At 43.9% G+C, this 16,159-nt stretch overlaps 1 pseudogene; it reads left to right on the top strand.

Moving 5' to 3' along the window:
- Positions 1–472: 472 nt before the first annotated feature.
- LOC124597142 lies at positions 473–590 on the top strand (annotated as a pseudogene).
- Positions 591–16,159: the final 15,569 nt, after the last annotated feature.

Genomic DNA, 16,159 nt, shown 5'->3' on the forward strand with positions numbered 1-16,159 from the left:
ACTAATGCACTCAGGTTGCCTTTCCGTCTCTCACATAGTATTGCCGCTCTATTCATTTACATATCCGCTGGTGGTGTGGACGTCTACGAAGATACACTGACAACCGACCATGTCCTGTCAGTGCTTCGTTTTAATGTTAAGCAATGTATTTTTCACATGTTTATCATTTCCATTAGTTTTGTTTCCTCTGGTAGTCTTACAAGTACTTATTCATTCGTCCTTCTTTCAGTTCGCTTCTAACACTAGTCTGTGAACGCACATTTAAAAACTGACCAACTCTCTGACTTTCCATGATTCATTTTTATTTAATACTCTAGACAAAATACTTATTGAATCTACTGCTTAATTTATCAGAATTGTTTTTGTCGTAAAAAGCCCTTTCAAGTTTACGAAAGGTCTCTCACCCCTGGATACTCAATTTCTCTTTTTTTCTGAACTTATTTTGAATTTTCAGTCACTAAAATGCATAAGTTCCAACGGTCTTGCCGCAGTGGTAACACCGGTTCCCGTCAGATCACAGAAGTTAAGCGCTCTCGGACTGGGTTAGAACTTGGATGGATGACCATCCGGTCTGCCGAGCGCTGTTGGCAAGCGGGATGCACTCAGCCCTTGTGAGGCAAACTGAGGAGCTACTTGATTGAGAAGTAGCGGCTCCGGTCTCGGAAACTGACACACGGCTGGGAGAGCGGTGTACTGACCACATGCCCCTCCATATGCGCATCCAATGACGCCTGTGGGCCGAGGATGACACGGCGGCCAGTCGGTACCTTTGGGCCTTCATGGACTGTGCGGGAGGAGTTTAGAGTTTAGTTTAAAATGCATAAGTATCTAAAAGATTTTATTTTTTTAAATTTTTTACCTTGGAGTAACATGACAGAACTTTCATATTTGCTGACTCTCACGTCTTTGGCCATCCCTTCGTTTATCCGCGTGCCATAATGTTTTTCACTTTATCTGACCCATCATAAGCTGTACTTTACCATCTGATTCAGACTACATCACTCGTTCTTGTAAATACTTGTCTTTCTTCTTTCTCTTCATACGATTATTCCTTTTACATTGTTTGCTACTTTCTTTATTAGCCTCAGAGCATATAAATTGAATGTGTTGGTGACAAACAACATAGTTGTTTGAAACCTCTACTATACCTATCAAATCTGTTCCCCCATCGCCGTTCTTAAATAACATCTTTGTCTTGTGTGTAGTTCCTTAATCTGCCTTCTGACTTCAAGTCTGTAACTACATCTACCAACGTCTTCAAGAGGCTACTCCAGCTAATGCCGTCAAGCAGCTATTCGCATGACTGAAAGTTGGGTCCCAGTTCTTGATAAGAATGGAAGAGCGTAAGTGTATTGTTCCTTACAAAGCAAATCTTTGATCGTACAAGTCGAGCGAGTGCAACACTCGGCCTTTTCTCTGAATTCGTAATACAACTGACAGTAAATTTCATCACTGCGCACAACGATACCCCCTTACAGTGAGAACAAGAAGCTTTGGTGTGCACCAGTTTCCATTTATTTTTAGTGGGTCACGTAACTGTGGAAAAGTTTTCGGGCAACGAAAAGGATCTGGTATTTTAAGTCAACACTGAGATTAACAGATTGAAAAGCCCAGTTTAACCCGCAGGACAGGACAGGTAGTTTAAATTGTGGAAAGGGGCCAAAATAAGGGGCTGTCAGTTACAACTTCATTATTTGATCAAACATTACAAGAGGCCATAAACAGTGTGTTTTAAACACACAGCTTGAATCTTTGGGACTTAATTACACTTTAATTTCAAAACGGCTGAAGACCAATAACTTAAAACGCAAGCATAATCAGAAATTTAAAAGGCAACCCTTATCTTACAACAGCTCTTCATTTAGGCTGAAGGCCCAAATAATCTGAGCCGGTCGGGGTGGCCGAGCGGTTCTAGGCGCTACAGTCTGGAACCGCGTGACCGCAACGGTCGCAGGTTCGAATCCTGCCTCGGACAGGGATATGTGTAATGTCCGTAGGTTAGTTAGGTTTAAGTAGTTCAAAGTTCTAGGGGACTGATGACCTCAGCAGTTAAGTCCCATAGTGCTCAGAGCCATTTGAATCAAAGAATCTAAGATTTTCACAGCAAAAAAATTTAATTCAAAATCGGCTGAAAGCCCATCACTTAAGGCTAAACAACGTTAATTTAAAAAGAAAACGAAGGCCTTAGGTAAAACAGTTCTTGATTAGGCAAAACAAAAAAAAAAACATGGTTCAAATGGCTCTGAGCACTATGGGACTTAACTTTTGAGGTCATCAGTCCCCTAGAACTTAGAACTGCTTAAACCTAACTAACATAAAGACATCACACACATCCATGCCCGAGGCAGGATTCGAACCTGCGACCGTAGTGGTCTCGCGGTTCCAGACTGTAGCGCCTAGAACCGCTCGGCCGCCTGCGAAGTAAAAGTTAACAATACAACAAAATGCCTTCAATTATAAGTAAATTAAGCAATACAAATTGGGTGGCAAAGTAAACAAGTAGTGAACTGCTCAGAATATGAATTGTAATACAGCAGTTATGACACATTTCCGTAAAATCAGCAAACAATGTGCCCCTCAGATCCAAACAACAGTCGGAAGATGAGTGACCCTCACGGCCGGCAGTGACTGCATGACCACCAAACATAGATTCCCCTCCATTACCAATACTAAATACGTTTTGTATGGAGAGGACGATTCAGTGGTGTTGCCAATGTGACAGACGCGAATATCGCTTATTTCATGAAAAAAACAGGGGAACAGTGCACAAACTTCCAGCTCCTGACACACAAAACGCACTTTAACAAATAAGAGGTTTGTAGTAGGATGGAGCTGTGCCCCATCGATTGGTCGACTTCTCTGCGCCAAAGGCTGTGATGAGGTGACTCATCCCGATCGGGTACAACAAACTATGGGGTAAAAGCATCGAATCTTCCGATGCTGGTCGGACGATGGGTCGATGTCTCGTTCTTTGATGTCCGAATGGAAAAGGAAAAATGTCGTGCTCAGTTATTTACTGTGTGTGGTAGTGGAGCAGGACTAGTAGAGGCCCGGCTCTAATGACAAAAACACGAAGTAGGTCGCAGCCTTACTTCTACCAAAAGTACCCAGCTCTAAGGTGACGTTCATAATGAGATTCACTGACCACCTCCTGCCGGCGTAGAGTACACAGAGACCACACCGGCATAACACCTTCCTTTGAGAAAATTGCATAGTTCTTCTCCTAGTACATGTGCTCAGTACACTCTAAATAAAATTAAATGGCGGCAAAAATGAATCCGTGTTACGTAACTACATGTGACAATAATGCCACACAATAAAACAAATCCCATTCATTACTGTGTATGGAAGTAAGTGCAGTTGCTCAGATCATATAGCGAAAGGGAAGAACGACACAGCTCCACGTTTCTGCAGTTGTTGCTGTGACAGTAACGTCAGCTAAGTCTATCACGTTGTGCTCTTCTGTTATTCGCAAGGAAACGTAATACAGCTATCAGCTGACCAAAATAGCTACGTTAATTGTTTTACGTTCATTTGAAAAGTGCGGGCGCACGCACGGTGCAAACCTGCAGCTGCCAGTGGGACCGGCACCCTCCAACAGGGCGGATAAAGGGGATAAAAAGCTCAGCCCAGCACAGCCCAGCCCATAGGATAGGGGCCGCCGCCGCCACTGCCGCCAGATGCCTCGAGCCTGATGCACGTGCGCTACCGGTCCTCCCCACGTGTCGTCCCGCCTGCACCGATCCATTCAACACGTTGAGTAACATCTGCCACCTTCCGGGCTACGACCTGTTTTATTCCGACCGCACCTACAGGAAGCACTAAAAATGGGCAACCTATTACTCCTTGTCATAAATGTCCTATAAAGAAAAGTGTGGTTCCCTGTGAAAGCAAACCCACAGCTGTGGCCTCGACGTAATATCGTCAGGCACAACTGATTCATGGTTCGCACTGCTTCGCCCAATAAATATCTCTGTGCTGAGTAAACACACCACTTAACGCTTATGCTTATCCCAGGCGGCGTACTATTCAAGCACGGTATTATTGCACATGGCGTCCCACGCCGTTGTTGGATCCAACTGGTGACGTTACAGTAAACAACTGCAGTGGTGACTAAAGAAAAGGCTTCACACTGCCAGTGCGTTCAGGACCAGTTGTGCATATGCCATCAGGTGGTTCAGCATATCCTCGTGTAATATCACAATAAAAAGTTACAAGAAGCCGACCGAAGCATTCTCACTCCCAGGTGCAATAATATTGTGGTCGGCTCATTCATTTTCTTCTCCGGTGGTTTTCCGTGTACGAGTTTGTGCACTGTTTTCGCGGAACGACAGTGTGGGTTAGTAGAGCGAGGCGCGTTGTAGGAAGGGGTCCGTCGAGAGACTTCATGGAGTAACGTCAATGTATATCAGGGGTGTAGGACGAGTTGCGACTATTTTAATAATGATTCAATCTCCACTGAACCATTTTATACAATAACTTCAAGCGCATCAACATTCTCGCTACTATAGGTTATTAAAAATAAGTCGAACTTCAATGGCATTAACCATAGGGGTCTGCAAAAATTTTTCCGGAAAGTATTGGCGGAGGGAGGGGTGGACAGCAAAACTGTAAAATGGTCATTTCTTTACATAATCAATATGGTCAGTTTCGAAACGTACCAGATGACACAAAAAACGTATTATTTCTCGGAGATGTCATGTTTCTCCTCTAAGTATTTGCTATAGGGAGATTTTGTTATTAATAAAGAAACCTGTACTACAGGTTCAAGGATTGTGAAGGGGGTGATCAAGTGCCCCTCTTGCTGCCATCCTCCCATACTCCTCCCCCATCCTTCCGCACATGTATAACTCTAACTGAAATTCCTCACCGAGAAGTGCACCATTATAACGGTTATACTGTTACTGTTGAAAATACTTCACTCATTAAACTTGCATGACAGATTTATCCTCCCATGGCTCGCTCCTTCTCGAAGAGTTCCACGGATGTATCCTTCCTCAGTACTTTTTGGCTTGCAGCTAATTGTAGTCACAAGTTCCACGCTCACAGCTGTTACGCTATTAGTCAATAGTTCCTCCATTAGATGGCACCTCTCGTCAGCCAAGGTAATGCAGTCTCGGTCAGTTACAACACTTTTCAATGTTCGGACCTGTATAGATACGAATTAGGGCATATATATACGAGTATATATATATATAATGATGGTCGAAGTAGAGAGGATATAAAATGTCGACTGGTAATGGCAAAGAAAGTGTTTCTGAAGAAGAGAAATTTGCTAACGTCAAGTATAAATTGAAGTGTCAGGAAGTCGTTTCTGAAAGTATTTGTATGGAGTGTAGCCATGTATGGAAGTGAAACATGGACGATAAATAGTTTGGACAAGAAAAGAATAGAAGCTTTCGAAATGTGGTGCTACAGAAAAACGCTGAAGATCAGAAGGGCAGATCACATAACTAATGAGGAGGTATTGAATAGGATTGGGGAGAAGAGAAGTTTGTGGCACAACTTGACTAGAAGAAGGAATCGGTTGGTAGGACAAGTTCTGAGGCATCAAGGGATCACCAATTTAGTATTGGAGGGCAGCGTGGAAGGTAAAAATCGTAGAGGGAGACCAAGAGCCGGCCGAGGTGGCCAAGCGGTTAAAGGCACTACAGTCTGGAACCGCGCGACCGCTACAGTCGCAGGTTCGAATCCTGCCTCGGGCATGGATGTGTGTGATGTCCTTAGGTTAGTTAGGTTTAAGTAGTTCTAAGTTCTAGGGGACTGATGACCTTAGAAGTTAAGTCCCATAGTGCTCAGAGCCATTTGAACCATTTTGAGACCAAGAGATGAATATACTAAGCAGATTCAAAAGGATGTAGGTTGCAGTAGGTACTGGGAGATGAAGAAGCTTGCACAGGATAGAGTAGCATGGAGAGCTGCATCAAACCAGTCTCAGGACTGAAGACCGCAACAATATATATATATATAATGTGCGTGTGTTTTTGTGTGAAATGATATTTGTTGTGAGTTTTCAATTCTTTTATTTATTTTAATTGTGTGTCTCTGTTTGTGTGCTATAAATAGTAGCTTTGGAAGCCTGCAACGATCAGCTCGGACGTGCTCGTGCTTGTACCTGCGAGGAAGAGCAAGGCGCTCCCGGCCACCACGCAAAGTGGTGCGTCGTAGGCCGAGAGCGGGAGCGATCGCGGGAGAGCGGCGCGGCGCGACTGCCGGCGTAGTGTGCCGGCCTTGGGCGCTGGGCGCCGCGGAATTGAGTTCTGGGGGCGGCAGCGGCTGCGCCGGACTGCCGCGGGGCCCGGCAGGCGATGGCTGCTGCCAGTCCGAGAGCGCAGAGCAATCTCCAGACCGTAGCCTCGCAGCTCGTCCAGCAACTGGCGGAAAAAATTATTTTCTTGTTCCTTCTTCAAGAACCGGGCGCCATTTTAAACGAGGACTTTAACGGGTGCGCGTATTTGTCTTATCTATACTTTGACTAACTATCGTGGTAGTGGTCGTTAAATGACACCCTAGGTAAACAGATGCTATAACATGCTTTATCAATTATTCTTTCACTACACGTGCAGGATCATAACGGATTATGATTAGATTATGAACCATTTAAGCTCTATGATTTTGATAGATCTGAACAGACAAAGTAAACGCAAAGAAACGCTAAAATGCGGAATGATCATGTACTTTCTTTACTTCGGCTTGCGTTAATAGTGAGGCAAGTATTTAACATGTTTGCTCTAAGATGGTTGTTAAAGACGTAGCTGACCTTTTTTTTATTGTTAAAACCAAAAATGGTATTTAGATGCTCCCGCTGCCTATGTTGTTTGTAGGAATATACGAAGTGCACATGCCTGATGGCTGATGCCTGATGTTTGTCACGTCTGCTGAAACAATCGGTCGCTGGCTAGCCGGTGACAAGTGAAGTGTAAGAGTTAGTCAGCGTGTGTTGTGGGCAAAATGAGAGAACAAGTGGAACAACGTTGTTGCATCAGATGTTGGTGTAACTTCGGCGATTCTCAAGCTGAAACAATCCCCAACATTTGATAAGCGTCTCGGTACGAAATAATGGGAACCACACAGATAAAGTAGTTGTTCAACCCCTTCAAAGATGGCCGTTCATCAGAGAAGAGTGAAGCACGTAGGCCCTTAAAATCTGCAAATGAGGTCGTTATTGTCACGTAAGGACTCTGATACAAGATAGACGAATCACGGCCACAGAACTTGCAGACGGGTATAAGATTAGTATTGGATCCATTCATTCCACTGTAACGGAACATTTCGACCTCATGAGGTTGGTTGGTTGTTTGGGTTTGGGGAAGGAGACCAGACAGCGTGGTCATCGGTCTCATCGGATTAGGGAAGGAGGGGAAGGATGTCGGCCGTGCCCTTTGAAAGGAACCATCCCGGCATTTGCCTGGAGCGATTTTGGGAAATCACAGAAAACCTAAATCAGGATGGCCGGACGCGGGATTGAACCGTCGTCCTCCCGAATGCGAGTCCATTGTCTAACCACTGCGCCACCTCGCTCGGTCACCTCATGAGGATCCTAGCAAAATCTATGCAGAAGTTGCCAACAACTGGGCAGAAGCAACATCGTTCGGAGATCGCATAGGACAAGCTGGATACTGTGAACATTAATCCGAAATTCCTTAATACTGTGAGCACTGTTGATGAGTCCTGAGGTCATGGGTACGACCCAGAAACAAGATTCCATTCATCACAGTGGATGTCTCCACCATCCCTGAGACCCAAAAAAGCGTGTCCTTCATGAAGCAGTGAGACGCAAACGTCCTGACTTTGGGTCAGCGGGCATTTGGCACGTTCACCACGATAACGCACTGATTTATCGTTCTTAGTTAATTCAGAGATTTTTCTTCTTTTTTCAAACACAACAAGGCTGTGGTTTGTTCGCGTTTCTATTTCCTTGACCCAGCGGCCCTGCTTCCTTGACTTCTGGCTTTCCATAAACTGAAAACCTCTCTGGAAAGAACTAGATTCCAAAACAGGGGAAGGCATGCAGAGTTCAACGGAGCAGCTGCGCCGTACCACCAGTGGCTTATCGGTGACGATTCTAGTAGCGGCTGCAGCGTGGGAGAGAGGTGTTGAAGCCGAAAGGGGCTTTTAAGGTGACTAGTGTCAAACTATTGTATATGAATGTAGATTGATTTTTAAAAATAAAAATATAATATTTTTTCAGCAGCTCTCTTATAAAAGGAAAGGGATTCGGAGTTATCTACTTATCTTGATTGACAAAGAATTTAGCATTCATCAGTCTAATTCATGTTTTTATTGACAGTGGTTAACATCGAACATTATTATTATTATTATTATTATTATTATGAGCTGTATGACAGTGTTACAACACTTTAGAAATACAAATAAAATGTATTCATAGTTATATATTGATGGGTATATTATTATGCAATTTATCACGTCTGCTATATAGTGTCCAAGAAGTTTGAAGGGTTTGCAGAGTACGAATTACGAGGGCACTCTTCAACAATGTGTCTGTCTTGGAGAGCCATAGGTCCCCTCCGCAGTGGTAGTCTTTCACCTAATGTAGAGTAAAAAAGAAAAAGCTCTCCGTCCTCAGGTCACAAGTGGCCCATTGGGACTGTCTGACCGCCGTGTCATCCTCAGATGAGGATGCGGGTAGGAGGGGCGTGTGGTCAGCACACGGCTTTACCGGTCGTTATGATGGTTTTCTTTGACCGAAGCCGCTACTATTCTATCGAGTAGCTCCTTAACTGGCATGATGAGGCTGAGTGCGCCACGTAATGTACAGTAAGTCGCCGCACTCCCATTGTTGATCCGTATCCTGTTGAGCGTACTCCATGTCTCGGACAGATCTAGTTCCTGTTGGTTGTTGTTGGCTTGGAGAAATCTACGGAGCTGTAGTGGAGTGTTATGATATTATTCTTGCGTCCAAGCGTCGTGAAGATTGACGTTATGATCGACCGGATGTTTAGCTGTTCTGAGTGTGGAATGTCCGGAGAAAAGTCAGTTGCTTCGGATAAAAGACATGTCTTCATGAGTTTGCATCTGCTGGTTGTTGAAGATTTCACTACAGTTCCTAAGAAGGTTGTTCGTTCTTTTAAGGTTAAACGTAGAATGCGGTTCACGGCAGGTGGGCCGGTACGGGAGTCGAATTAATTGTGCCAGTAACATTCCGAGTTGTCTGATTTGGTTTTGCTTCTACCAGTTTCGTGTGCCTACTGCTTATCCAGACAGGGCTGCATATTCTGCCGCTGAGTAAACAAGGCCAAGGCTAGATGATCGTAATTTCGAAGCAGCAGCACCCCATGTTATGCCACATTACTTGTGCTGAATATTATTTCTTGATGTCAATTTAGTTGCAGATTTCTTTAGTTGCTGTTGAATTTACAGTGTTATGTCAAGTATGACTCAAAGTTAACGTGGATATTTGTTATGGGCCATTCAGTTACCAGGGGTATATATGTGCGTTCACGGTTGCTTAGGATATTACTCAGATGAAAGGAAGTGGATTCAGTTTCGTCAAGGTTCGGTTGAAGCCCAGTTTACGAATGTACTGTCCCATTGTAGTTAGGTCTTCTGTTAACATATCTTCAAAGACCTCGATTTGTTTGTATTGCCTTGTTATCATAATGGAACACTGTCTGTACTTCTTACTGATCAACTGCATAGACTATAGCCCCATACTTCCACACTAGATGGAGGATTGAAGTCAATTTGTATAACGATGAGCATTGCAAAGCATCTTTATGCACAAGGATTATGATCTACTTGAAGATGGGTGTATCGTCACACATTAGCGTCTACCTATCAGGTCAACACTGAAATGCAAGAAAGGAAAACTGTGACTTGCATTGTTAATAAAAATTCGAGAAGGATTCGTTTAATACCGAATGGTGGAATTCATTAGATTGACGGGTCCGAAATTTCTCCATCTGAAGTAGTCGGTAACTACACTGCTGGCCATTAAAAGTGCTACTCCACGAAGATGACGTGCTACAGACGCGAAATTTAACCGACAGGAAGAAGATGCTGTGTTATGCAAATGATTAGCATTTCAGAGCATGCACACATGGATGGTGCCGGGGGCGACACCTACAACGTGCTGACATGAGGAAAGTTTCCAACCGATTTCTCATACACAAATAGCAGGTGACCAGCGTTGCCGGGTGCAACGTTGTTGTGATGCCTGGTGTAAGGAGGAGAAATGCGTACCATCACGTTTCCAACGTTGATAAAGATCGGGTTATAGCCTATCGCGATTGCGGTTTATCGTTTCGCGACATTGCTGCTCGCGTTTGTCACGATCCAATGACTTTTAGCAGAATATGGAATCGATGGGTTCAGGAGGGTACTACGGAATGCCGTGCTGGATCCCAACGGCCTCGTATCACTAACAGTCGGGATGACAGGCATCTTATTCGCTTGGCTGTAACGGATCGTGCAGCCACGTCTCGATCCCTGAGTCAACAGATGGGGACCTTTGCAAGACAACAACCATCTGCACTAACAGTTCGACGGTGTTCGCAGCAGCATGGACTATCAACTCGGAGACCATGTCTGCGATTACCCTTGACGCAGCATCACAGACAGGAGCGCCTGCGATGGTGTCCGCAGCTCGTGGTCGTGAGGGAGCGTTCTCACTTCCCGCGTCCGGGTTCCCGGGTTCGATTCCCGACGGGGTCGGGGATTTTCTCTGCCTCGTGATGACTGGGTGTTGTGTGATGTCCTTAGGTTAGTTAGGTTTAAGAAGTTCTAGGGGACTGATGACCATAGATGTTAAGTCCCATAGTGCTCAGAGCCTGCGATGGTGTACTCAACGACGAACCTGGGTGCACGAATGGCAAAACGTCATTTTTTCGGATGAATCCAGGTTCTGTTTACAGCATCATGATGGTCGCATCCGTGTTTGGTGCCATCGCGGTGATCGCACGTTGGAAGCATGTATCCGTCATCACCATACTGGCGTATCACCCGGCGTGATGGTATGGGGTGCCATTGGTTACACGTCTCCGTCACATCTTGTTCGCATTGACGGCAATTTGAACAGCGGACGTTACATTTCAGATGTGTTACGATCCGTGGCTCTATCCTTCATTCGATCCCTGCGAAACGCTACATTTAAGCCAGTTAATGCATGACCGCATGTTATAGGTCCTGTACGGACCTTTTTGGATACAGAAAATGTTAGACTGCTGCCCTGGCCAGCGCATTCTCCTGATCCCTCACCAATTGAAAACGTCTGGTCAGTGGTGGCCGAGCAACTGGCTCGTCACAATACGCCAGTCACTACTCTTAATGAACTGTGTTATCGAGTTGAAGCTGCATTGGTAGCTCTACCTGTACACTCCATCCAAGCTCTGTTGGACTCAGGCGTATCAAGGCCGTTATTACGGCCAGAGGTAGTTGTTCTGGGTACTGATTTCTCAGGATCTATGAACACAAATTGCGTGAAAATGTAATCACATGTCAGTTCTAGTGTAATATATTTGTCCAATGAATACCCGTTTATCATCTGCATTTCTTCTTGGTGTAGCAATTTTAATAGCCAGTAGAGTAAATAACAATGATGGTTGACGACGTGACGTTCCGTACCATAGTGATATCTCAGGAACTCACTCAACGTTGGACAGGAATAAAACTGAATTAATGTCCCGCAAGTTTAGCAGAATTTAATGGCCTTATAAAGAAAAGATCTGCACAAATCTACTCATGGCGAGCACTGAACGTCTTCGCAAACGGTTACAAGTCCCTACGACATAATGAATGCATGACTCTAAGGCTCAGTCGAAATAACAAAATTTCACATGCATACAGTCAGCCCCTGTGCCTGAAGGTGCTGATACCAAGAGGCTGAAACATAATGAAACACACGAGACATAACCGGCTTAAAATTACATTTCCACGCTGCAACAGGGTGCCCCAAAGCAGAGTGCCCTCTGAATCTTCTGCTGGCCGCCCATAGACGCAACCCTAGTCGTCAGTTGTCTGTGGAGTGTGTGGGTAACTGACTAATATCCAACGCCCACCGAAAGAGTGATGTGCTAAGCCAGTAATAGAGGCTGAAAAAGTGCGGGTGTTCGTTGGCCTCTGTACTTCCAGAGCAGATAAAGCTTCCAGAATGTCCCCGGTACGTTACGCGGCAAATTGCAGGATCAATTAAACAATAAGATCTTAAAGGCGGTGGGAAATTTAGGCAATTTCATTAAGACTTGGGCTGCCGACTAAGTTTGAAAAGAAAGTCAAACGAATTCTTCCTAGCCTCCCAGAGAATGAAAGAAAGTAAATCTCCAGTGACCTGGAGCTACACAGCCTTATTCCCATTTCTGCAGGTTGCTACCACAGGAATTCGTATATGGAGAGGCATGAAGCTACTGATCACAAATGACTATAAAATAAAATGTCTTACAGAATTCATCCTCCAGGCATCGACATGTAAAAGGAATATGACCTTGATAGAAAAAAAAGTGTAGAACAGTAACAAATCAGCAGAAGACAACATTATCGAAGAGCTACGAAAATGACTTACGTCTTTCAACATAATTAGTAAAGACGGCTATCGACCCATGACGATAGTGGCTAGCAACAGATTCAGAGAGCACCTCGCATTGGATTAACTCTGTTGAAACGTGGAAATGTAATTTTAGCCCGGATTGAAGCTTGTGCGTTAGGTCGTGTTTCAACCTTTGATACCATTACTCATATGTTCCAAAAAGTCGCATGTGAAAAAGCAGTTTTTAGGGGCCTTATCTCGCGTTTAATGGATTGTGCAGCCCTAGCGATCATTTATATAGCTACCGGAAGAACGGGCATACTGTAGCTATCATAGAGCATGGGGTCAAAATATAAACATTGGGCACTTCCAGCAGCCGCTGAAAATTGAGAAAATCGGTTGATTCTTTTTCATTCGGTATGGTATAGGGTGGACATAAGGTGGTTTATGAAAGCGTCATTTGTTCAAGAGCGTTACTAGCCGATACAAAGACCGAGAGGTTCAAGTTACTATACTTATGCACATAAAATATGCACGTAATATACTTTTTTTGCCCTAAATATAGTTGTAACTGACGTACTGAACAGATGGAAAGAGTTCTAAATTCATCTCAAATATTCTGAGGTCACCAATAAAACTTGATGACGGGCTGTCTTTGTAAATGGGCCCACATGTCTATACATATAGGCCCCAAGTGATGCTGCGTTGAATAAAATTGGCTAGAAAGTACCTTAATATGCCTGGAATGAATTTAAAATAACAGCCAGAAATTATGAAAAATAGGGGAGACTGCAAATTAGTAAAATATTTCTAATAATAATGACACAGGCGTTTCCGATGAATTGCGATCGATGAGGCAAGTGTCCAGAAAAAACTGTAAAGCAAACGACTTTGTGTTAACCTTCTATTACGCGTACGTATTTTTTGTTTCTATGTGTTAAAGTATATAAATGCTTCAAAGTACATAAACAAAATGTCAAAACTTTGCGACCCAAAGAATTCCTTTTATATAAGCAGGACAAGCTGCTGTAGGAGGGAAAGAAGGGCACTAGCCGAAAAATTCTCCTGTCAGAGAATAACAATGCCGAATATGTTCCTCTTTAACAGACGCTATCAGAAAAGTGTGGAACCATGCGTTTCAATACTCATTCCGCCTTCCTCACTAAAAATTTTGTCATGCGAATAAATACGCGCTTTTTCTCGCTGAAAGACAATGACACTAGAAGAGAGAGGAGACAGGATCAGTGGGAGAGAAAGAGAGAAGACGCAGTGATGGTGGGAGAGAGAAAGTGGCAGCGAAATAGAAAGAGAGATGGGGACAACAGCAGAGGAATTGTGTATGGTCAGTGAGAGATAGTGTTAGTGAAAGGGAAAGAGAGATGATTGGAGACAGAAGCAGTGGGAGCAAGAGAGTGAGCTGATGGTGGAAATGAAAAGTACAGATGAGTGGAGACCATACATAGGTTTGAAGGCTCTGGAGTCTCCCAGCGAACTTTAACACATGTGTATAGAGGAGAGTGCCTTCTTGATTGAAATTTTAAACAATTGTGTATACGAGGAAAAATGATTTTAGTCTTTTTTCACCAATAAAACTTGATCTGCTGTCTCTGTAAATGAGCACATTACGTATATACAAATATAGTGCTACGTATTCTTAAGTTCTGCTCGAGTGTTTGGGATCCGCACCAGGTCGGATTGAAAGAAGTCATCAAAGCATTTCAGAGCCGAGCTGCTAGGTTCGATCAGCATGCGAGTGTTACGGGTGTGCTTCGGGGATCATGTGGAAATCCCTGGAGGGAAGAAGGCATTCATTCCGAAGAACACTACTGGGAAAGATTAGAGAACCGGCATTTGAAGCTGACTGCAGAACGATCCAACTGCCGCCAATGTACATTTCGCGTAGGGACCACAAAGGAAAGATACGAGAAATTAGGGCTCATACGGAGGCACATACAGTAGATAGTCATCTTTCCCTCGCTTTACCTACGAGTGGAAGAGGAAAGGAAACGACTAGTTGTGGTACAGGATACCTTCCGCCATGCACGGTACAGTGACTTGCGGATTAAGCATATAGATACAGATGTAGATGAACAAATAATTTGCCCTCCCACCCCCATCCCCCAGAACTTTTTAGATGTCGAGACATGTTCGAAACCGTGAAAGTAGGAAAGATAGACACAATGACAGCGTGACAGTGGCAGTGGTATATACTGTAAATCAATGGACGAAATTAGAGACAGTAAGAGATGCTGAGTATGAAGGCTTAAATTACAAAGAGAGACTGAGTGAAAAAATTTGGAATTTTCTGTGCTAAGAGAATTTGAAGAAGTTTCTATGCCAAAATTTTTGGTGAGAAAGGCAAAATGTGGATTGCGGCAGCTGGTTTCCTACTTTTCCCCTCAGAGCCTCTCAAAGCGGTATATATTCGCCATAATTCTGCTCCGTTCAATCCGTTTCAGCTGATGGAAATGCCACCATAATTCGCTGCTGCATTGCGTTGATGCGCTTCCGAAGTGTAGGGAATTTCGTGTAATGAATCTTTCTGTTGGGCTGTACAGTGTTAGGTTCACCCGACTATGTATTAGTTAACCCCGCTGAGAAAGCAAACTGGCCCATTTTCGAGTACTGTAGATGTTGCATAAACGCTATCAGTCACTCACACTAGCAACGTAAGTCATGGCAGTGAAGTGTTATGTACGTGCCAGTCGTTTCTACAGTGCAGATTAGGAAGTGGGGGAGAGTACTGCAAGATGACATAAGTGTGTGTTATGGTGAATCATGTCTAGACGGTTGTTTTGGCAGAGCATTGTCGGCCTTGTAATGGGCGGCGTTCCGAAATCAATTTTAATCCATTACGAGGTTTTGCTTCTCTCACTGCATTCGTAAGTGCTTCCGACATGCACACAGACTCTTAGGAATCAAACGGGCCTCGCGGGGTAGCGTCACGGTCTAGGGCGTATTGCCACGGTTCGCGCAGCTGCCCCCACGGAAGTTCGAGTCCTCGTCGGGCATGGGTGTGTGTGTTGTCCTTACCATAAGCTTAAGTTAGATTGCGTAGTGTGTAAGTCTAGGGTCCGATGACCTCAACAGTTTGGTCCCATAGGAGCTTATCACAAATTAAAAAGGAAAAAATCCAACAGTTTTTCGACAACTTGAAATGCTGCAAACGTTAAGTGGTCCCACATATTGATGAGAGTAGTATAAGCGATTCATACAATTCCAGATGGTACAAAAGGCCGGGAATCACTCAAGTGCCTAATACTTTCGATTTCATGGAACTGTTATATTACTTATACCAGTACCGTTAAAAAACGCAGCTGTGATTTAAAAAAAAACTTTTTAAGAATATTTTCGATGGTACAAACATCACATAAAGTTTTCATTTAACAAGTAGAATTTTTCTGAACATATTGCACTAGAAGTTAGTGAAATTGCTTGCACTATCAGGTGATATGAGAACAGCAGAAGTGAGAACAGCGAAAAACTTAACATCAGGATTGATGGTCACGAAGTAAATGAAGTTAAGGAATTCTGACACCTTCGCAGTAAAATAACCAATGACGGACGGAGCAAGGAGGACATCAAAAGCAGACGACAATGGCAAAAAGGGCATTCCTGGCCAAGAGAAGTCTAGTGTCAAACATAGGCTTTAATTTGAGTAAGAAATTTCTAAGAGCG

This window comes from Schistocerca americana, chromosome 2 (genome assembly GCF_021461395.2).
Source record: "Schistocerca americana isolate TAMUIC-IGC-003095 chromosome 2, iqSchAmer2.1, whole genome shotgun sequence".
NCBI lineage: Eukaryota > Metazoa > Arthropoda > Insecta > Orthoptera > Acrididae > Schistocerca > Schistocerca americana.